The sequence below is a fragment of the Microplitis demolitor genome, chromosome 4 (assembly GCF_026212275.2).
Source record: "Microplitis demolitor isolate Queensland-Clemson2020A chromosome 4, iyMicDemo2.1a, whole genome shotgun sequence".
NCBI classification, from domain to species: Eukaryota; Metazoa; Arthropoda; class Insecta; order Hymenoptera; family Braconidae; genus Microplitis; species Microplitis demolitor.
This window is the reverse complement of record NC_068548.1, coordinates 20107498-20126030: the sequence shown is the minus strand read 5'-3', so window position 1 is coordinate 20126030 and position 18533 is coordinate 20107498. Positions and strand designations below refer to the sequence as shown.

Below are 18533 nucleotides of genomic sequence, written 5' to 3'. Positions count from 1 at the left end.
TGCTCCTGCTTTTACTTCTCTTTCAACTACTAAAACCCAGCTACATTAAATTCAACACTACAGCACCCTACACTGCACTACACTATCATTATATTATTATATTATATATACTCTTTTCTACAGCTCATTATCCACGTTTAATGTCGAATATGTACCTGGGCACTTTGTTCATCAAGTGGGTGGCAACTAAATGAGATAAAGCAAAGCAAAAAAAAAAAAATAATAAAAGATTTTGAAGTTCATTGAAGAAGAGGACGAGGCATAAGTAAAGAAGATTTTGTTGATCAAAAGATAAGAGGCACTATTACATTTAATTCAGTGATATACATACTGAATAATTTCATTTACACTCTGATGTTGAGCCCGCTAAAATTTAAATCAGATACATACATACTTATACATATATGTATACAATATACCAGTACAGACTCTTATTACATGAGAGTGTCAAATTAAATAATTTAGTAGGATGGCGTTAGGGTGTAGTACACCCTGTAAAACCGTACAGTACAGCCGTGAGCATCACATCGTGTTACGGATTAAGCATTTCGTATGCTCTCTGATGGCAAATGCAATACTTTTACCTCTACCCATTAGTCCATTTATTCCTCTCGTTTTGCCCTGTGATTCTCTATACTCTACACCCTATATTCTACTATATTCTCTTCATACATTTACATACACATCCACACCCACGTATTACACGCACCTTCAGTTGCCTTGACTCGTATTGCGTCATATGAAAGATTGAACGTGATATATATAGGATTCAGGTGAACTGAGAGCATGAAAATTTATTGATAAAAAACGATATAATTTTTTTTATCACTTTCATCTCGAGTAAAATTAACTTTAAACATAAATTTTAAATAATTTAAGTAACGATATATTTTATGATATTTATATTTTTTCAAAAATATAATAAAATCCGATTGTCGACGGTTGGTTAAAAGGCTACGACTGATTGAATTTATTTCCTATTTACTGTGTCCATCGTGATTTGTCGTTTTTCACATAGATTGATGTATATACATCTATATACCTATCGAATGAGATTGTGAATGTGAAAATCTATCTAACTCGACCTTCATTCATCTGGTTTATTGACTCATTCGTGCTCAATCTCTTCATCTCTCTCTTTTCTTTTACTCTAATTTTATTTACTTTCCAGAAAGTAAATTAATCAACTTAAGAGTCAATTAAATCGCTGCATTCAGGTTACAGTCAAAGATAAAATTACTTCTGTGTTAATTAATGACGTCAAACTCAAACGCAAAATATTTATTAGGGTATTTGTGGGCATGTATATGAATATGTGTATATATGTATATATATATACATATATATATAACAGAAGCCGATAAGAGAATCAATTTGGCGAGAAGTTTCAAAGCGATGCAGCCTATTAAATTCCTTATAGTTGCATCTTAGAGCTTCTCAAAGACGGCGTATCTGTAAGTCAGATAGTCTGTTCTTGGCGGGCGAGTGTAAACTTACAAGCAAATATATATATATATATATATATACCTATTATACTATTGATTGCTGGTAAAAGCAACCGGGTCTTCAGTTCATGTATATTCTCTCTCAACACAATCAACTATATCACAGTCTATCAAAGGCTAACTGTTCTCAATGTAGTTAACCCCATGGCTTAGCGTCTGCATCTATCGGGCTTCCCATAGAAATATATTAAATGAAATACTATTTACCCTCGCATTTTGTTCAGTTTTTTTATCTTTACCCCCGGTATCAGTATCACGACTCACGAGCATTTTTTCCCCATTGTATTAAGAATTTTTTATCCCTTTTATATGTATGGCTTTGCGGATAAAATTTACCTGGAAATTTGCATCTACTTTATTCGGCAACTCTTTTATTTAACAAACACACAGAGACAGAAAGTCAATTCGAACAATCACGCTGTTTCGAACAAGATAAATTCAAAGAATGTACGTACGTATGTGGCATCAAATGTAATAGAGACCAGTGAACCACAATTCCGTAACACTATCATTCGGTTTTCCAGTATAACAGTTTGGATTCTAGACGATAGGATGTTTGTAGACGACCTTTGGTATTCGACATGCATCGTTTGTTGTTCACAATCCTCAATAGATCCCACAACAAATTACACACCGATGCGGTCATCCTGCACTCTCAGAGATCTTTTATCCCTGTATTACATTTTCCTCTTTCTACTCTCCTCTATAACCCTCTCTTTACGTACAACCGTACGAATACGCCATCCCTGAGTGCCGTACACATTTCTACTCGCGATTTGTTTCTGGATAATCTTGATCTATGTGTCGTAACATAATAATTCAAATTTTTTTATTTCTCCTACTGTTTCCTCACAACAGACTTTTATTTCACAAGGGAAATATGAGTAAAATATTTCTAAAGCTCATGTTTTATCAAGCTATTTTTCATTAGTACTTTTTATTATTTCTTATTTTTTTTTCTTTGTGTTTCTGGTTAATATTTTTCTCCCCGTTTGCATATTTTTTTTTTTTTTATTTTTACATCAAGTTTGTTGTCATGAGAATACATTGTAAATTACCTACGTAATTAGGGTGAAGTAGGGGCCAATGAAGTTGCCCGCGACAGCTTAAACTTTTCCCTAGAATATTCCTCAAGTGTGTGGATACGAAAATACAAGAGTTTGGGTGTAGTAAGAGAAAGAGGAAGAGTGAGCAGCAGAACATAATGTCGTTGTTGTTGTTGCTGTTGTTGTTGTTGTGCTGTTCTTGTTATGTCATGATGGGTGAGTTTCTCAGTGCGACTTCTATTATACCGACCAACTTTCAACTACTGTTGACATAAGGGGCATCTGGGGTAAAGAGTCTCTGACGACTAGAGTCGCGTGGGTTGAAATAAAATTTTGTAAATACAATAGAAGACTGACTTTAGATACCAAGATAGCAACAGCCAACAAAAGAATATATATAATACTATTAGACATTTTTTATATAAATTACATTACACTGTAAAAAATTCGCGGATTAAATCCGGAGTGATTGCGGAGCAGATAACTGTTTATTTATTTATTCCCCTCGGAGTGAAATTTACTCCCAAGTGAAGTTTATTTGAATATTTAAATACTCCAAAATTACTCTTTTTTTTAAACTCCGGAACTCCCAGTGACGGAGTGAATTTGGATTTAAATAAAATCCGTAATGATTCTGAATTCACTCCCAATTTTTTATAGTGTAAAAAATATTTTTTAAATTAATACTCTACATAATAAATTTTATTGCCCAACTTTATATGAGAAAAAATTTCGGTTATTAAATTTTTTTTATTGTCTGCAAATTTAGTTAACTTGTTTCGACCATTAAATTTAACTATCTGTTATATGTATAGTATCTTCATTTTTTATTTTCTCAACCCCCATTTTGAATTCATAAAACAAATTTATATATATTATTTTACTGCGGTTATAAACGAGCGCGTATTGTGCACTGATGTGTATATAAATTATAGAATGAGGATTCAAAAGTTTTAACAGTATCAGTATCGGTACTATTGGATACGATCAATGAGAATGATCAATAAGTTACGAGTTTAACGTTCGTGGTTGCTGAGAAACTGTTAAATTTTCATGAGGCGCTGCTGTTTCTGCCACTCGTTCGACAGAGAGGTAATTTTATTCAAAAAAATTAACGTTTATTTTACTGTTATTACTAGTACATGGTGTGGAACAACGGATTTTATATTCATCATTTCGGATGTTAATGGCTGTTGATGAAAACCAATGACGTATTTTTACATGTGTTCAGAGACATGATGAAATATTTAATGAAACGACAAGTTATATTTAAGAAGCTTTGGCTTTTATTAGTTATAACAATTGGATGAAAACTACTAGGAAAATTAATTTAAATTGTAATAAAGTTTTAAGTGACATTTAATTATTGGTGTTTAGCAAGTCGACATGTATAACCGAGAATTTAAAAATTAATTAGTTTAATAATTACAGAAGTTAACGGCAATTGAAATTATGCAAAATTTTAATAATTAAAGATCAAAGTAATTTATGTCAAATAGTAATTAATTTGCGTTATTAATCCGAGTTGAAATTTTAATAATTGTGTAGAGTGGGTAGATTATAATGGAGTCTCAAGTGATAGTCAAAGAGATCTGACATTTATAATTTTAATTATGGTAAGAAAAAAAAATTGTGGATGAAAAATTAACATTGAGGAACAGTAATTAATTTCAATCAATGAAATTTTTTGAATTTAATAATTAATTAACAAATGTATAAACATTGTGATTAGAACACTGTAAAAAATCAGGAGTGATTTCGGAGTGACCTGGATTTTATTCAAATCTGCACTCACTCCGATTCGGTGACTGCAGAGTGGATGACTATTTATTTATTTAATTCCCTTGAAGTGAAATTGACTCTGAAGAGGAGTTTGATTCAATTTGGAAACTCCAGTTCGGAGTAAAATTTACTCCTTAAGGGAGTTTATATAAATATTACAATAATCCTGTTTAGCAGACAGTTAACAAATTTCGAATTTTTTTTTCAAAAATTTAATTACAAAAACAAGAAAATCTAAAAATATGCACATGTAGAGAATTTAAAGAATTATAAGTGCAATTTTTTGAAATATTTTTTTTTTATAATTTATTGTTTAAAAAAAAATTCAAAAATTGTTAGACGTCGACTAACTTGAGTATCATAATATTAAAACTCTAAATCGGAGTGAATGCGGATTTTAAAAAAATTCAGATAATTCCGAAATCACTTTTCAGTAAAATCCGTAATTACTCCCAATTTTTTACAGTATAATATTAAAATTAACTCCGAATTTCACTCCAAGAGAATTAAATAAATAAATAGTCATCCGCTCCACATTCACTCCGTAAATTTTTCAGTGTAATTCCAGGTAATAATTTACCAGAAAATATATAGCAAATTTAGTATTCAAAGCTGACTTGTATTTTCCGTTATATAAATAAGTGAAACGTATTTATTAAAGTCAATAGAGCAGTTTGTGCATTCGAAAATGCATTTTTCTATAAGATGCGCTGAAAAGTGATAGATAAGACGAATAGGTTTATAAAAGTAGGTAAGAATATTTATATGAAGTAGAAGTGCAGGCTGAAGCAAAGGTTGAATAACGGCTGACTGATATACTCTCCATGGAATAACGCATACTTTGGCCTCTTGTGAATAGCGACGAGGATCTCTTGAGGAATAAGGAAGAGATGAAGATAATGTATGACGTAATATAATATTCTTTGGATGGAATGTGGTAGCTGGTGCGCGAACGTGAGCAGCCCTGAAGCACGCTTGTTCATTCGCACGTGTGGATTTTCATAGCAAGTTTGATACGAGGAAGCTTTTCACAATCAAAACTAAGAATTAATATTAATAATGACAATAATGATAACAATCATATTACTAGTCATGACAAAGTTATAGTAGTGATAACGATGACAGTGTATATACGTGCGTAAAGCATTGGCGATGCATTTAAATTGAGTCAAGACAGCGCAAAGTATAAAAGACGAGATAAAAAAACCTGTTTATAGTCGTTTTATTTTTTTGTGTATTTATTTTCATTGCTGTGAATAAAACTACATGACTTGTGAATTCAGGATGATTGGATGGACTCGCCGGGTTATCGAGAGCTAAATAAAATTTCGCAAGTATGTCTATCTATAGATAAACAGATAAAAAATATAATTTGATAAGCAAGAAATGTTTTTTATAAAAAATTTGAGGAATCGAATTGGCTTGGTCAAGCGTATAACATTCTTCTTTACTTCAATCCCTCTTTTCTTTTCATTCCTTTAATTTTTTTACCCTATTTTTTCAGTAACGTGGCATCCACGCTCTCTTGATTTTCTACAGAGAAACCACCAAGTTTTTCCTGGTAATGCCGCGTTGCCGCTTCGGAAATCGAGGTCGACATGGAGTGAAGTTACACGATGAGTAAAAAGGATTGGTGGAGTATAAGTTGGTTCGTTGGTTGGCTGATAGTGCAAGAGGTGAATGACACAGGAAGTAAAATGAAGGATCCTAACGGGTTCGACACAAAGACATCCTATAAATTTTATCATTTCTTTTTTTTTTTGTTACGTATGTTTCTAACACACGGCGCTTTATACTACGTTTCAATAAATTTTTTTTAAAAATAATTTTTATAATTTTAATTACAAACCCGAGCTGTCCAAAACTTTTGCCATTATTTTTAGCCAATTTGAGACAGCTGTGACGTAATTTTGTAAGTTTTTGTTTTTCGACGCTCGTAGACTTGAATTTAATTTTGCAAAAATTTATTTTTGTTTTTTTCAAGCCACCTCATTTTGCCGAAAAATTTTTAAATGCTAATTTAAATTAAAGCTTTTAATTCAAAAAGAAAATAAACCATAGCGTAGTCAGTTTTGTCCAGCTCTGCCCTAATTATCTTTGGATTAATAGAGCAGAATTTAAAACCATTGAAAAATAAATTTTCAGTAACAAAAGAGTAACAAAACATTTAAATGAAAAATAAAAAGTTGTAGATTTACTGATGATTGACCGTTAGATATATAGTTAATAGTGTAGATGATTGGTTTTAGATATCTCCGAGTAGTTGTTTAGTCTATTGTTGGGAAGTACAACTGGCTGTTGGTCTCAGAACAATTGAAACCGGAAATGTTGTGTAACTACGTTATCTCTAGCAGACTGGTTACTTTGTTCTCACGGGACACTTACGGATGTATAACTAAGCTTGAATAGACTGGCATAGCGTCCTGCTTAATATTGAATAGTATTTTGTCTATTAAAATCTGCAAGCGTCATATGTCGATTGTAAAGTAAATTTAAAAATTAATCGAGCAATTAAAAATTTAAAAAACGGGTATTAAAGCAAGTGCTTTAATAACTTGTAACAGACAAGAAATTTTCCAGTATATGCACTTGGTCGGACCGTCGAAGTAGATTATCTACAAGCGTAAAGCTTGTACAGTCACGTACACGATTTTATCAGTTAATTATCTTTTTATAATCTTGTTTATCTTGGATGGTTTGGTGGTGCTGTGACTACAGGCTTTTGCTCTTTCTATCTTCTCTTAACAATTTAAACTACCGGTAAAATGTATAATTGCCGCTTAAAATTCAGCAGAACGGCTGACTTAGCTTCTTTAGTATCGCATACCCGTGCATTGCGCGACCGCGAGTGTCAACTATAAACCTGGAACTGTTGCGATATAGAAAAATTAATATGCATTATTCATGGATGCATTTACTTTCGTGTGGTACGATGCTAATGGTGGTAGCAGTAACGCCGTAATAGTCCTAGTAGTGATGGTAGCGGCGCTAAATCCCGCGGCTCGGAAATGGCATGAGGAGGTCCGGTAAACCAAACTCAACGAGCCTCTATTCCTTTAATAAGTAGCTCGACAGACTAAAAAGAACAAAATGCTTTAATTTAAAGTAGAAAAAAATTAATAAATAAATAATTAATAATAATAATAATAATCTTTTTAAATAAAAGGGGTGAGAAAAAATTAACCGTAAGGGGGAAAAAATAATGAAGGTAAAAATAGGAGATGTTGAGAGTCAGATGCACGCACAACCCTCTTATACAATGCATATATGATTGCATGTTGTTTTTCTCTCTCCTTTATCCTCTTACTTTGCTTCCACGCTCTTACTCTATATACATTATTATTTCATGCATTGTGCAGATAAATCATTCAAAATACGTGGGAGGAGATTAATCATAGCTCCGTAACTGGCAACTGCTATGTGAGATTACCGCATACTAATATTATGAAATTAATCTTAATGATGTTGATAATAATAATAATAATAATAACAATAATAATGGTAAGGATATTTTTTCCTCTGAAAATATTATTCAGTGTGGGATCATCAAAAGAGTCGATAAGGAGTGAGGTTACTCTCATTGGTCTTTTTCTTCATGACGTGCATAACAATGGCTCAGATGAGGAGAGTAAGAAAGGGCGGAATCCAAGTTATCAGAGTGCCCGGAGCTAAGCATTCGTTTTTACTTATTTTTCTCTTTACATTACTCTACTTTACTTGGGGTTTTTTTCTGGTACACCCGTTTGACACCACATTGCGCTCAGTGAGATGAAGGAACGGAAACCCGTGGCAAAAAACCCGAGGTATAAAAAGATATAACTTAAATTCGGCGTTATATATTTCAAAGTATATTCGTGAAAAGTGGTAAAATACATAGCCTTGGGATATACGATGCAACATCCTCTTATTTCTAACACATATAGAATTCATATTATTCCATATAAGAATTTCGATATTTTTCACGTCGCAATATACTCACACATATTTTCTTATTCTACTCTAAAATTTTTTACACATATATATATATTTATTTTTTCCCGGCTTTTAAAGGAAACAATTCTTGAGTCACATCATTGTGTATTTTTCTTCTTTTTTTTTCCATATTCCCCAGTACTCTGTACTCCATACTATGTATTGTATATATATTCTGCTCTCTTTTTTTTCTTTCCTATTCCTCACTCCTTAGGGACTGCATTGGCTTTTTCGATGCGATAAGAATCGTAATATACAGTTTTTCTTCCAAACCGATCCCGTCTGACCACTTCTGAGATTAAGCATATTCTCGCTGTACAACAGATGAATTTAAATTATCGTGTGCAGTCAATGCAGTTTAAATATTCACTCAGACAGTTTGCTGATCTGGATCACTGTGAACCGGAGAGCCAAGTTCTCATCTTATGCCGAGTGGATCGAAAAATAATTTCGCTGCTAGAATGATATTTAATTCCGTGCTAGGATTTATATTGTCCGAAACCGGTGACCTAATATTTTGACAAGTAATATGTATGGAGAGTACAGGTTATCGGATTTTCCATACATTCTCTCTGTCGTCGTTGATTATTCGACATTCACGATTGTAATGCAAGTCGAGAGAGCATCGGATCGCCTGAGTATTACTACAGTTTCTAGTAGGGTATTGAGTTCGTATGTGGGTAGACGAGAATTAGATCAGTACAAGCTGTTACTGAATTACAATCAATGAATTTCATCTTGCTCATAATCATTACATTATATAATACGTAATGTATATTACGTCATCATTATATTATTGTTATTAATGCTACCAATGCCTTCATATATAAGAAAAAAGATAAAAATAATTTACAAAAAGATTTTGGTAATGAGCAAGTTTTTGATTGCTGGAAAATTAATGAACTTTATCGTTATCTTTAACTTTCATAAGCTTCAAAAAAAAAAAAAAAAATTTAATACAATCAGTATTTTATCAGAATCAGTTAGATGAGTTTTAAAGTTTTAATTTAATCACTCAGGACACAGCGATGTTTTGCTGAGTTATTAGTTTTTGAAGTCAAAGAATGTTTTTTGATTACTCAGCTCAAAATTATTTGAGCTTTTAAACCCGTCTTACTAATTCTGATTAGATATCTATAGAAAATTGTCACAGACTTTAATAAATTCTTGGGGATGACAGCAAAATTTTGAAAAAAAAATTTTTTGAAATTTAAATTATAAATTTATTATACTGACATTGAAAAATAATATTTTATCTACTTTATATTAAAAGTAAATAAATTTCGAGTCAAGATGAATTATAAATATGAGGTTTAGATGAAAACAAATTATCTCAATTGCCGGCAGTAGCATTAAATTATAAATTAAAGTTTATACTGCGATAATTAAGTTTTCATGATGAAAATATCAAAATTAGCGGTGATGGATTTGACTACTTGTCGAAGAAAGTTGTACGTAGAAACGAGGCCACGAAGCAGTACCTAGCTCTCAGTACTTCTACTTATACTCCAGCTACTGCTGCTGCTGCTGCTGCTACTAACTTGGCGACAAACTTTTCTTAATTTATTCGATGGTGATAAAATACGACCTCGTAGATTTCCTATAGCAGTTCAATTGAATTACCATATTTTCTCGTTAAAATTAATTATATATTCAAGTACATAAATTGATAAAGTTACTATAACATAAAAATAATAAAAACTATATATATATACCTATGACTTTTAATAACTTGTTTTATTTCAATAAATTATTTCCAAACTGCCGATATTTAAATAGTTTTTTTTTAATCGAATATTTAATTGCATCTAATTAAATTTTGCTCAGAAATAAAATTCATTTTTTCAGTCATCCCGACTTTTAAAAAATGTTTTCCACTGTTTAATAAAAATCATACTTTTTACTTAAACTACCAAATTTATTTTCAAATTCCGCAAATATTTAAAAAATTTTATCTGAATCTTAAAAGCTATCCGATTTTTCCCGAAGAAAAAAAAATTCTAACAATACACTGTAAAAAAAAAAACGGGGTAAATTCAAACAGTGTAGGTAATAAAATTTTCAGTGTTAAATTTCAACACCGAAACGGTGTAAATATTCTTTACCGGTGTTGTATATAAATATATTACTTTGTGAATATTTTAAATTGTTAAACTGTTAAACAGTGTTTTCATTAATTAGTCAATTTATTGATGATTAAAATGCTGGTCGTAAAATTATGTAATTTTCCAATAAATTGCGTATAAAATAAATAATTATTTGAATAAGTACATAGCAAAGTTTAAATTTCTTCTAGCTAATATTCATTAAATTTTTGTTTTTTTTTTTTATATGTAATACATTTTTTTTTCTAATTTCCATACATTTCATTTTTTTTCAACACTGATTTTACACCTGTATGTAAATACCACCAAATTACACCGCCTACACCATTATTATTTCATTGTAACACCGCTTTTTTTACAGTGTGTCCCTATTTTATCCAGCCGCCTTCTAAATAGTTTTAAAAAAATTGATTAAATTTACCAATTAACATGATTGCAATTAAATTGTGGGTAGCAAAGCACATTTAACAAAATTTGTAATCGTCTATTCATATTTATCTATTTCCAGTCAATAATACAACGAACTATTAATTTGTCCGCAATTGATCGATTACGTAGGGCGTATAGAAGTAATTATATTAATTTATAGATTGAAATTACGGTTCAGTTGTTTTGATTACATAACGTTACCTAGTAAATTTATTGTAATTTATTATTAACTCGAATATGGCTTCAAGTAACTAAATATTGCCGATAGTAATTTTACCTTTAGTTGTGATTATCGAGGTTTAATTACCATTATTGTTATTATTATTGTTCCTGTTATGATTATTGGTGGGTTGCATGTAATTTAACGCATGACTTGTTCGTATTTTCAGTTTTCTGGGTATATTGACCAATCATTGAAGACTAATGAATTGAAATTAATTTATTTTAAATGCATACACTCTCTCTATCTCAATTTATTATCAATTGTTTGTCTTCTTTACAAAAATCCAAAATTATATTATTATAATTAATAATCGTTGTTTCAGTAAATAGATTTATTTTAATTATTCATTTAATTATGTACTAAATGTTTACATTAGCATATTAATTAAACGTTTATTTATCAATACTAAAAGAGTAATGATAATATTAATGATAATTAAAGTATAATTAAATGAGAAAACACTGAATTAATTGTGGAGAGGATGGGAAAACAAATAATACGATCGAATTAAAGTGTCATAAAGTCAACGAGGGTAATATTAGAAAATCTGTTTGAACTAAAGTAGATGCAGGTGCACTTGTCAGTTTGAGAATGTACGAACCCGAGGTTGGGTCAAGGAGTTTCTGCTGCTGTGTGTATGCTATATCATATCGATTTGACAGCCGTCGAGACCGAGTGTTGATACGACATATTTATCTTACAGTAAACAGTTTAATTATGACGTTTGAAATTTTTCATAATGCGGACCTCAAGCGCGAATAAAAATTTTAATAAATTATTTCTCTTACAGAAAATTAAAAGCTCTGACAAATGAGTACCGACATGATGATTATTTTAATTTTTGAAACGTATATATATTTTTATTTGTATAAAAATTTATATCTCTTAAAATATGAAAAATAAGTGTCATGTTGGTACGTTTTTTAAAAGGTGTTGAATTTTTGAGCAATTTAATTGCTCAAAGACAACTTATTGCCGAGTTTTGATAAAAATTTATTTGATAAAAATATTATAGAAATTAATTAATTGAATTAGTAAATAAGAACTTACTTAAAATTTATCAATAATTTTTTTGACTCAGTAATTAAATAAATAATAATTGTCGGTAATTTTTCCACATATTTTTTTATAAATCATTAGTACTAATGCTTGTACTTAAATATTATCAATTATTCATATTTTATTATTTCCATTGATTCATATTTTCGAATAAATTAATTATCTTTAAATAAAAAAATAAACAAACGTGTCAGATTTGTTTACTATGTCGCCATTTTGAATAGAACAACCTCTTTAAAATTACGCGGGAGGATTTAAAATTTAATTTTGCCAATAAATAAATGAAATATTTATATCAAATAAAATTAAAAAAAAACAATATCATTATTGTTAGAAGTTTGATCATAACCAGTGAATAAAAAATTTTAATCAATAATTTTTTTTTTAAATTTACTCACGCTTCCCGCCATTTTTATTTTCCGCTGTCGGTGCTAGTACATTATTATCAAGAAATAATTAAATTAAACACACAAGCACTCACTATAACAATTTAATTATCGCAACTAATTAATCACCAAATTATCACAGCCACTTGATTATGTTATTTATAATAAAAGAAACAAAATTTAATTATTTTTATTCTCGTTTAAAAATTCCGACACCAGTCATGACGCCAGAGAACCCCGAGAGCTAAGCCGGCACTGAATTTAATTTATTTAATAACTTACAGTCACGGATACACATAAATTAAAATTACAAAATGTTTATCTTTTGATAAAAAAGTATTTAAAACTAATAGTACACTTATAATCGAGTGTCACAATAATTAAAAGATTTATTTTCACTGAAAAAAATGACAACGACAATGAGAGAGCGTCAGACGGGAGACTGGCCCCGAGTACTTGAGAGAAGCTCAAGGCGCACGCGCAAACTAATTTTATTAGTACTGCGCAGGTCGTTCTAACTGACGCCACAACTGTGCGACTGTTGTGTACCCAACTTTATTTCGCCGCCATCTCAGTAGTTCGGACCCTTTTTAGTTCGCGAATAAATAATTAAAATTTACGGTTTTTTCTTTTAAATTAATTATAACTGGTGTCTCTAAATATTTTTCACTGCCCATAGATCATTTTGTGATAATAATTTAATCAGTACTCAAAACATAAATAGTAAAAAAAACAATGTAAATAATTTGCTCCATCGTTTCGATCGTTGAGGTACCGGTGTTCGTTGTCGTTCGTTACATATATTTATAATCCGTGTAAACGACTTTTATAAATTATTATTTATAACAAAAAGTGTTTAAAAATTATCAGTGATCATGAGTGTATAGTTTTCAATTTTTTTTTATCAAGTGATTTAGAAATATTTTTTTTTTATTTTTATGATACTGAAGTTAGCTGACGCCTAATAATTTTTGAATTTTTTTAAAAACGATACATTTAGTTTTATGATACATGTAGTTTTTTTAATTTTCTACAGGTACATGTTTTTTTTTCTTTTTTATTTTTTGTAATCAATTTGTTGAAAAAAAAAAAATCCAAAAACTTTTAAATGTCTGCTAACTTCAAGATCATCTTTTTTCACATTTTTTATGCCACCATTTTGAAAAAATTTTTTCAAATTATTTTTTAAATTATGTGTGCACCCTAATTAATATAATTATTGACACCAATAATTTTTAATAAAATGATTAAATTTTAATTTTGAAATTTCGCATCAAGTTGGCGCTACTGTGCCTCGCTGCATTCAACGTTCAAATTTTTTCCAAAGTGGGGGCAGTCGATGAATCGCAAAATCGATTACTTTGTATCGATTCGCGGTTCAATAACGGCAGTTAGTACAATCGATAGTGGCAGCAGTAGTCCTGATCTTTCTTTACGTTTGAAATGAACACAATATTGAAGTCAGTTCACAAAATTATCTATAAAATTTGTTGTTCATAGTTACTGTCTAATTAAATTGTGTAGTGTTTGTAAAATTTAAATTGTGCAAAGTGTCTGTGGTGTCGTTGAGTGTTAAAAGTTCAGTGCAAGTGTAAAGTATTGCTGATGGCTGATGCTGATACCTTCCCAGTTCCTGAGCAAAATCATCTGGCATCGTCTGGTGGGGAAATAGCAGTAAAGTGACGTTTGTTTAGCTGCAATACACTTGGAGCAATTTAATTCAAATCTCCAAGTGTATTAGGACACCCTTCTGCACATTATTTCCCCGCCAAGGTTTGTTCAAACACTTGCGTGTTTTTTTTTTTTAATTTTTTAAATATTTTTCTATCATAGTTTGCCGCCATTTTATTTTAACATACGACTTTTAAGTTGTTTCCAATTTTTAACAATTTATTTTTTTGATATTTAAATTTACCGCGCAAGTAATAATAATAATTAATAAATTAATTAGCATGATGTGAAAGTGTTGTGAAAGTTTTTTTTTGTTCGAATTATTTTTTGCCGCCATTTTTAAAAATCATCCTGAAGTTAGTCGATGTCTGATAATTTTTTGGTTTCGAATCGGTCGTGGACATCTGGTTTTAATTATATAAACATAAACAAACTGCTGTAAGCTGTAATACAGTAACTGAGTACTGTATTATTGAGGTCATTAAAAAAAATTGGATTTTGCGATTTCTTTTTAGAAATGATTATTTTTTATAATAATTGAGAATTTTGGTCGCTGCTATAATCGGAGGTGTAGAAAAAATTAATTCATTTTTTTTAAGGTTAAAAAACTACACTTAAGGTTGTTATGGAAATTGGTCTGATAATAGGTTTAAATTTTGAATTAATTTAACGAAAAATTTTTCAAAAATAATTATTTCGTCAATAGAAAATGTTTTTGGGATAAAAAATATATATATGATTAAGTGTTCATCAAATTTAGGTAATCTATATATTTTGATCTATCAAAAAAGTTAATTTAATGAAGGTCATTGTACTAATTAATTTTATTATGTGTCCTAAATATTATAATTATTATTATTATAAATTATAATCAAATGGATCTGATTTATGATAGATATTTAATAACGCTGTGTATTGTTCTTCAATAGCTATTGTTAACGTAATATAATGATACGTATTTCCAATTTTCACGGTTGAAAAATTCAATATATATGTACTTGAATATCTATCATTTCCACATGACAATATCTATTCACATATCATTTTGGAAATGCAAAAATGGTTAAATTTAATATCTAATATCAATAAATGTGATACTTTAAATTTTATATACGAACAAATTTTATGTATATTTATATTATACGAGAGGTAACTGCATACCATCGGGCACTGAGATTAGAAAACGAAAAATGGAACGAACTTTAAAAATTTGATTGGTTTCCAAAATATCAAACTTATATTTTCATGATTTTGTTCAAATCGCGTTATAGTAAATTTTTTTTTTTTTTTTTTAATATGAACTCTTTTTCGAGGTTTGTGAAATTTTTAGCAAATTGGTTTTGTCAGTCATGAGAAAAAACTCGAAATCGAAAATTAATTAGAATGGTTTAAAAATTCAAAGCTTAGTATTAATTGTATCCATATAATCGGAAGTTATTAAATTTTTTTTCTCAAAAATTTATTTAAATAATTTATTATTTATGACAATTAACTTTCACCAATTTGAAATGTTCGAAAATTATTTTCGCCTTTTTATTCCCTAATACTATTATGGAAATTACAGTTTTAGCTTTAATCTATACGCAAATTATTTTCTCTTACAATTTTTGTTGGAAATATAAAATAAAAACCATTTTGTTATTTTTTGATGGTACTCCATCTCGTTCAAGAAAACTTTTTGTTTTTTAATGGAAATTAAATGTTCGTTTTGTTTTTTTTCTTTCTATAATATAAATAAAAAGTAAAATATCCTTCGTATTAAAGTTGAAAAAAGTGCATTATTTTTTTAACCTACTCCATTTTGCCCAACTCTTTCATGGATACATACATAGAAGCTATTTACTTTTCCGGATTTTTTTTTTTGCTTATATATTTGTGTTTTAACCATTTTCTCTTATGCATTTATTATATTTTGGATATTTTGCAATAACTATAAAATATATATATATATATATTTTTTTATTATAAGCATTCAATATTTTATGTATTTGTTTGGAATAAATTCTCACAATATCTGCAGGAATATAAATATGTAATCAGGTATTTCCATAAGAAGATTAACATTTATGTTAGCTTCTACATACGTCGAATAGTATTAATCATAAATAAGTTTATGATTTGAAAGATTATATTTTTCAGTGACATGAATCTTTATGATCCATAACATAGCCAGAAGTTACATGTTTATATTTAATGATGCAGCGGTACTGTAAGCACCGATTCGATCCTGTACTTTATGTGTCTTGTGCGCATGGTCGTTTTGAACCCATCACATTTTATTACTCTGGATACCCTGCCGACTAAGATCACGATGCAGAAGAAGAAGAAAAAGAGTAAGAGGAGGATATTGATTCTCATTTTGATTTAATTTTTTTTATTCTATCGAATAATGCCAATCGACGTGGAAAATAATTACTCGTTGAAAGATTGAATGAGATGAAAAAATGGTCGACTTGGTCGTCTTTATTCTATCGTTGATTTCATGAAAAATTGAATATAAAGGAAAGTAAGTCTTTTGAGAATAGAATTGTCTTGATAGAGAATCACTAAATTCATGGGTTCATAGGTTCTTTTTGGTCTTTTTGCTCCTCACATCCAACTCGACTAGTACCAGTCCCTTGTATTAGAAGCAGTTGCAGAAGTAGAGTATTAGACAATTTTTATATCTATATAGGTATTAAACTAGGTAAGCGTGGAATTGATTTTCTGGTGGACAATGACTCTATCTATTATCCGTTATCTATTGAGGATTTGAGAGATTGCTACTGCTGGTGGTGGATACTCAATGAAAAAGATCTACCGTTTTGCACGCTCATTTTACGTATGCCACTATCAAAACTTATTTTCACAGAATATAAATCCTGGGTTGTTATCACCAGATCTATCTTTCAACTCTTCTCAAATAATCCAAGAGATTTTTCATGGATAAATGAATTTGAATCGATCTTACCAGTGCCCAATCGTTTATAGACAATTGTCACTATAAATTTGAGCCTCTCTATTTTCTGGCCAATAAATATTGCACGTAATTTAATACAATAGTTTGATGGTTTACATTAAATCACTAATTTTCTAGCTTGATTTCCTCTCTATGTAAGGACTCTTGAGGAACTTTGATCATTGAGTTTCTCGAAGAAGCATTTACTTGTACGCAGCCAGCTTGAGTTTACTTCCGATGGTTTGAGTATCTACTCCGCGTCTTGTATTACCAAATGAATTTATAATATATCTAAAGTGCTCACTTGGGTTGCGTTTTCTCTCCCTTTTATTTAACTCCTCCCATCTCTTGTTCCCTTATTCTGTCTTCGTGTTTCTCGCGTTTTAAATTTCTTTCTCTACTGATGTATAATGAATTTAAGCTTCATAATTTGTAATGCTCCATAAATTTTTGTACAACAAAAACAGATTACTTTACTACTACCACCACCACTACTGCTACTACTACTACTACTACTGTTACTGGTTACTACTGGTAGTGGCACTGTTACCTCCGCTGGTATGACGACTCGCTTACAAAGAAAAGTTTTTCATTTAAAATGAAAGATAAATTTAAAAAGTACTCGACGGATTTTTACAGGTGCAGTAGAAGTACAAGTAACAAGTGTTTGACATTATTACTTTGGATAATGGAAGACTTGGTCGTGGGTTATTTCACCGAATGCTTTAAACTCACGCGGTATTATATGCAAGCATATAAGAGAATAAGGGTCACACTAAAAACTTGTCAGTAAGTATATGTACATACACATGGAGATATAAGTTGAGTTCCATGAGTTTACCCTCTCTGAATACAGTTACAAGTCTCACGATGTACGTTTCATCGCGTCGGAGTTTCATTTTGAGCATAACTTTAATATTTGATGTTGTTAATAATTCAGATGAGACTGAACAAGTTTGGCTAATAAATGTGTGGAGAATTTTTAGGCTCATATTTTATTCCCTCCTGGTTTTAGGCTTTTTGAATCTCCCATTTACATTCACATATTTTAAAGTTTTGGAGAAAAATGAATACACAGAGAGGCTGATAAAAAAATAGACCGAAAAGTTTATCTGAATTTTTTGTGATCGGGTCTAATTTACGGGTAAAAGTAGTAATTTTACTAATGCAGATACGATAAATTTTTTTTGGATCATTGGATGAGAGCAGAGGGTCGGGCATGAGGGCAGACTGTCGAAGTGGTGAAAACTTTTCCAATAATTAATGAAATCATTGGAAAAGGGTCCACGGTAGTATATATGAGCTGTGAGAAATAAAAAAGGTGAAATCGAAGTGAAAGATGTAGGTGAGAAAAGTATAAAAGAAAAAGTCGAATTGTTGGGTCAAAGTTCACGTGGAAATTAAATTTCTTTTTTCG

General features: G+C 30.1%; 1 protein-coding gene across 1 annotated transcript in view; it reads right to left on the bottom strand.

Moving 5' to 3' along the window:
- The window catches only part of LOC103568160 (neuroligin-4, Y-linked), a 114256-nt gene that overhangs the window by 23634 nt on the left and 72089 nt on the right, over positions 1 to 18533 (bottom strand). The window lies entirely within an intron of this gene.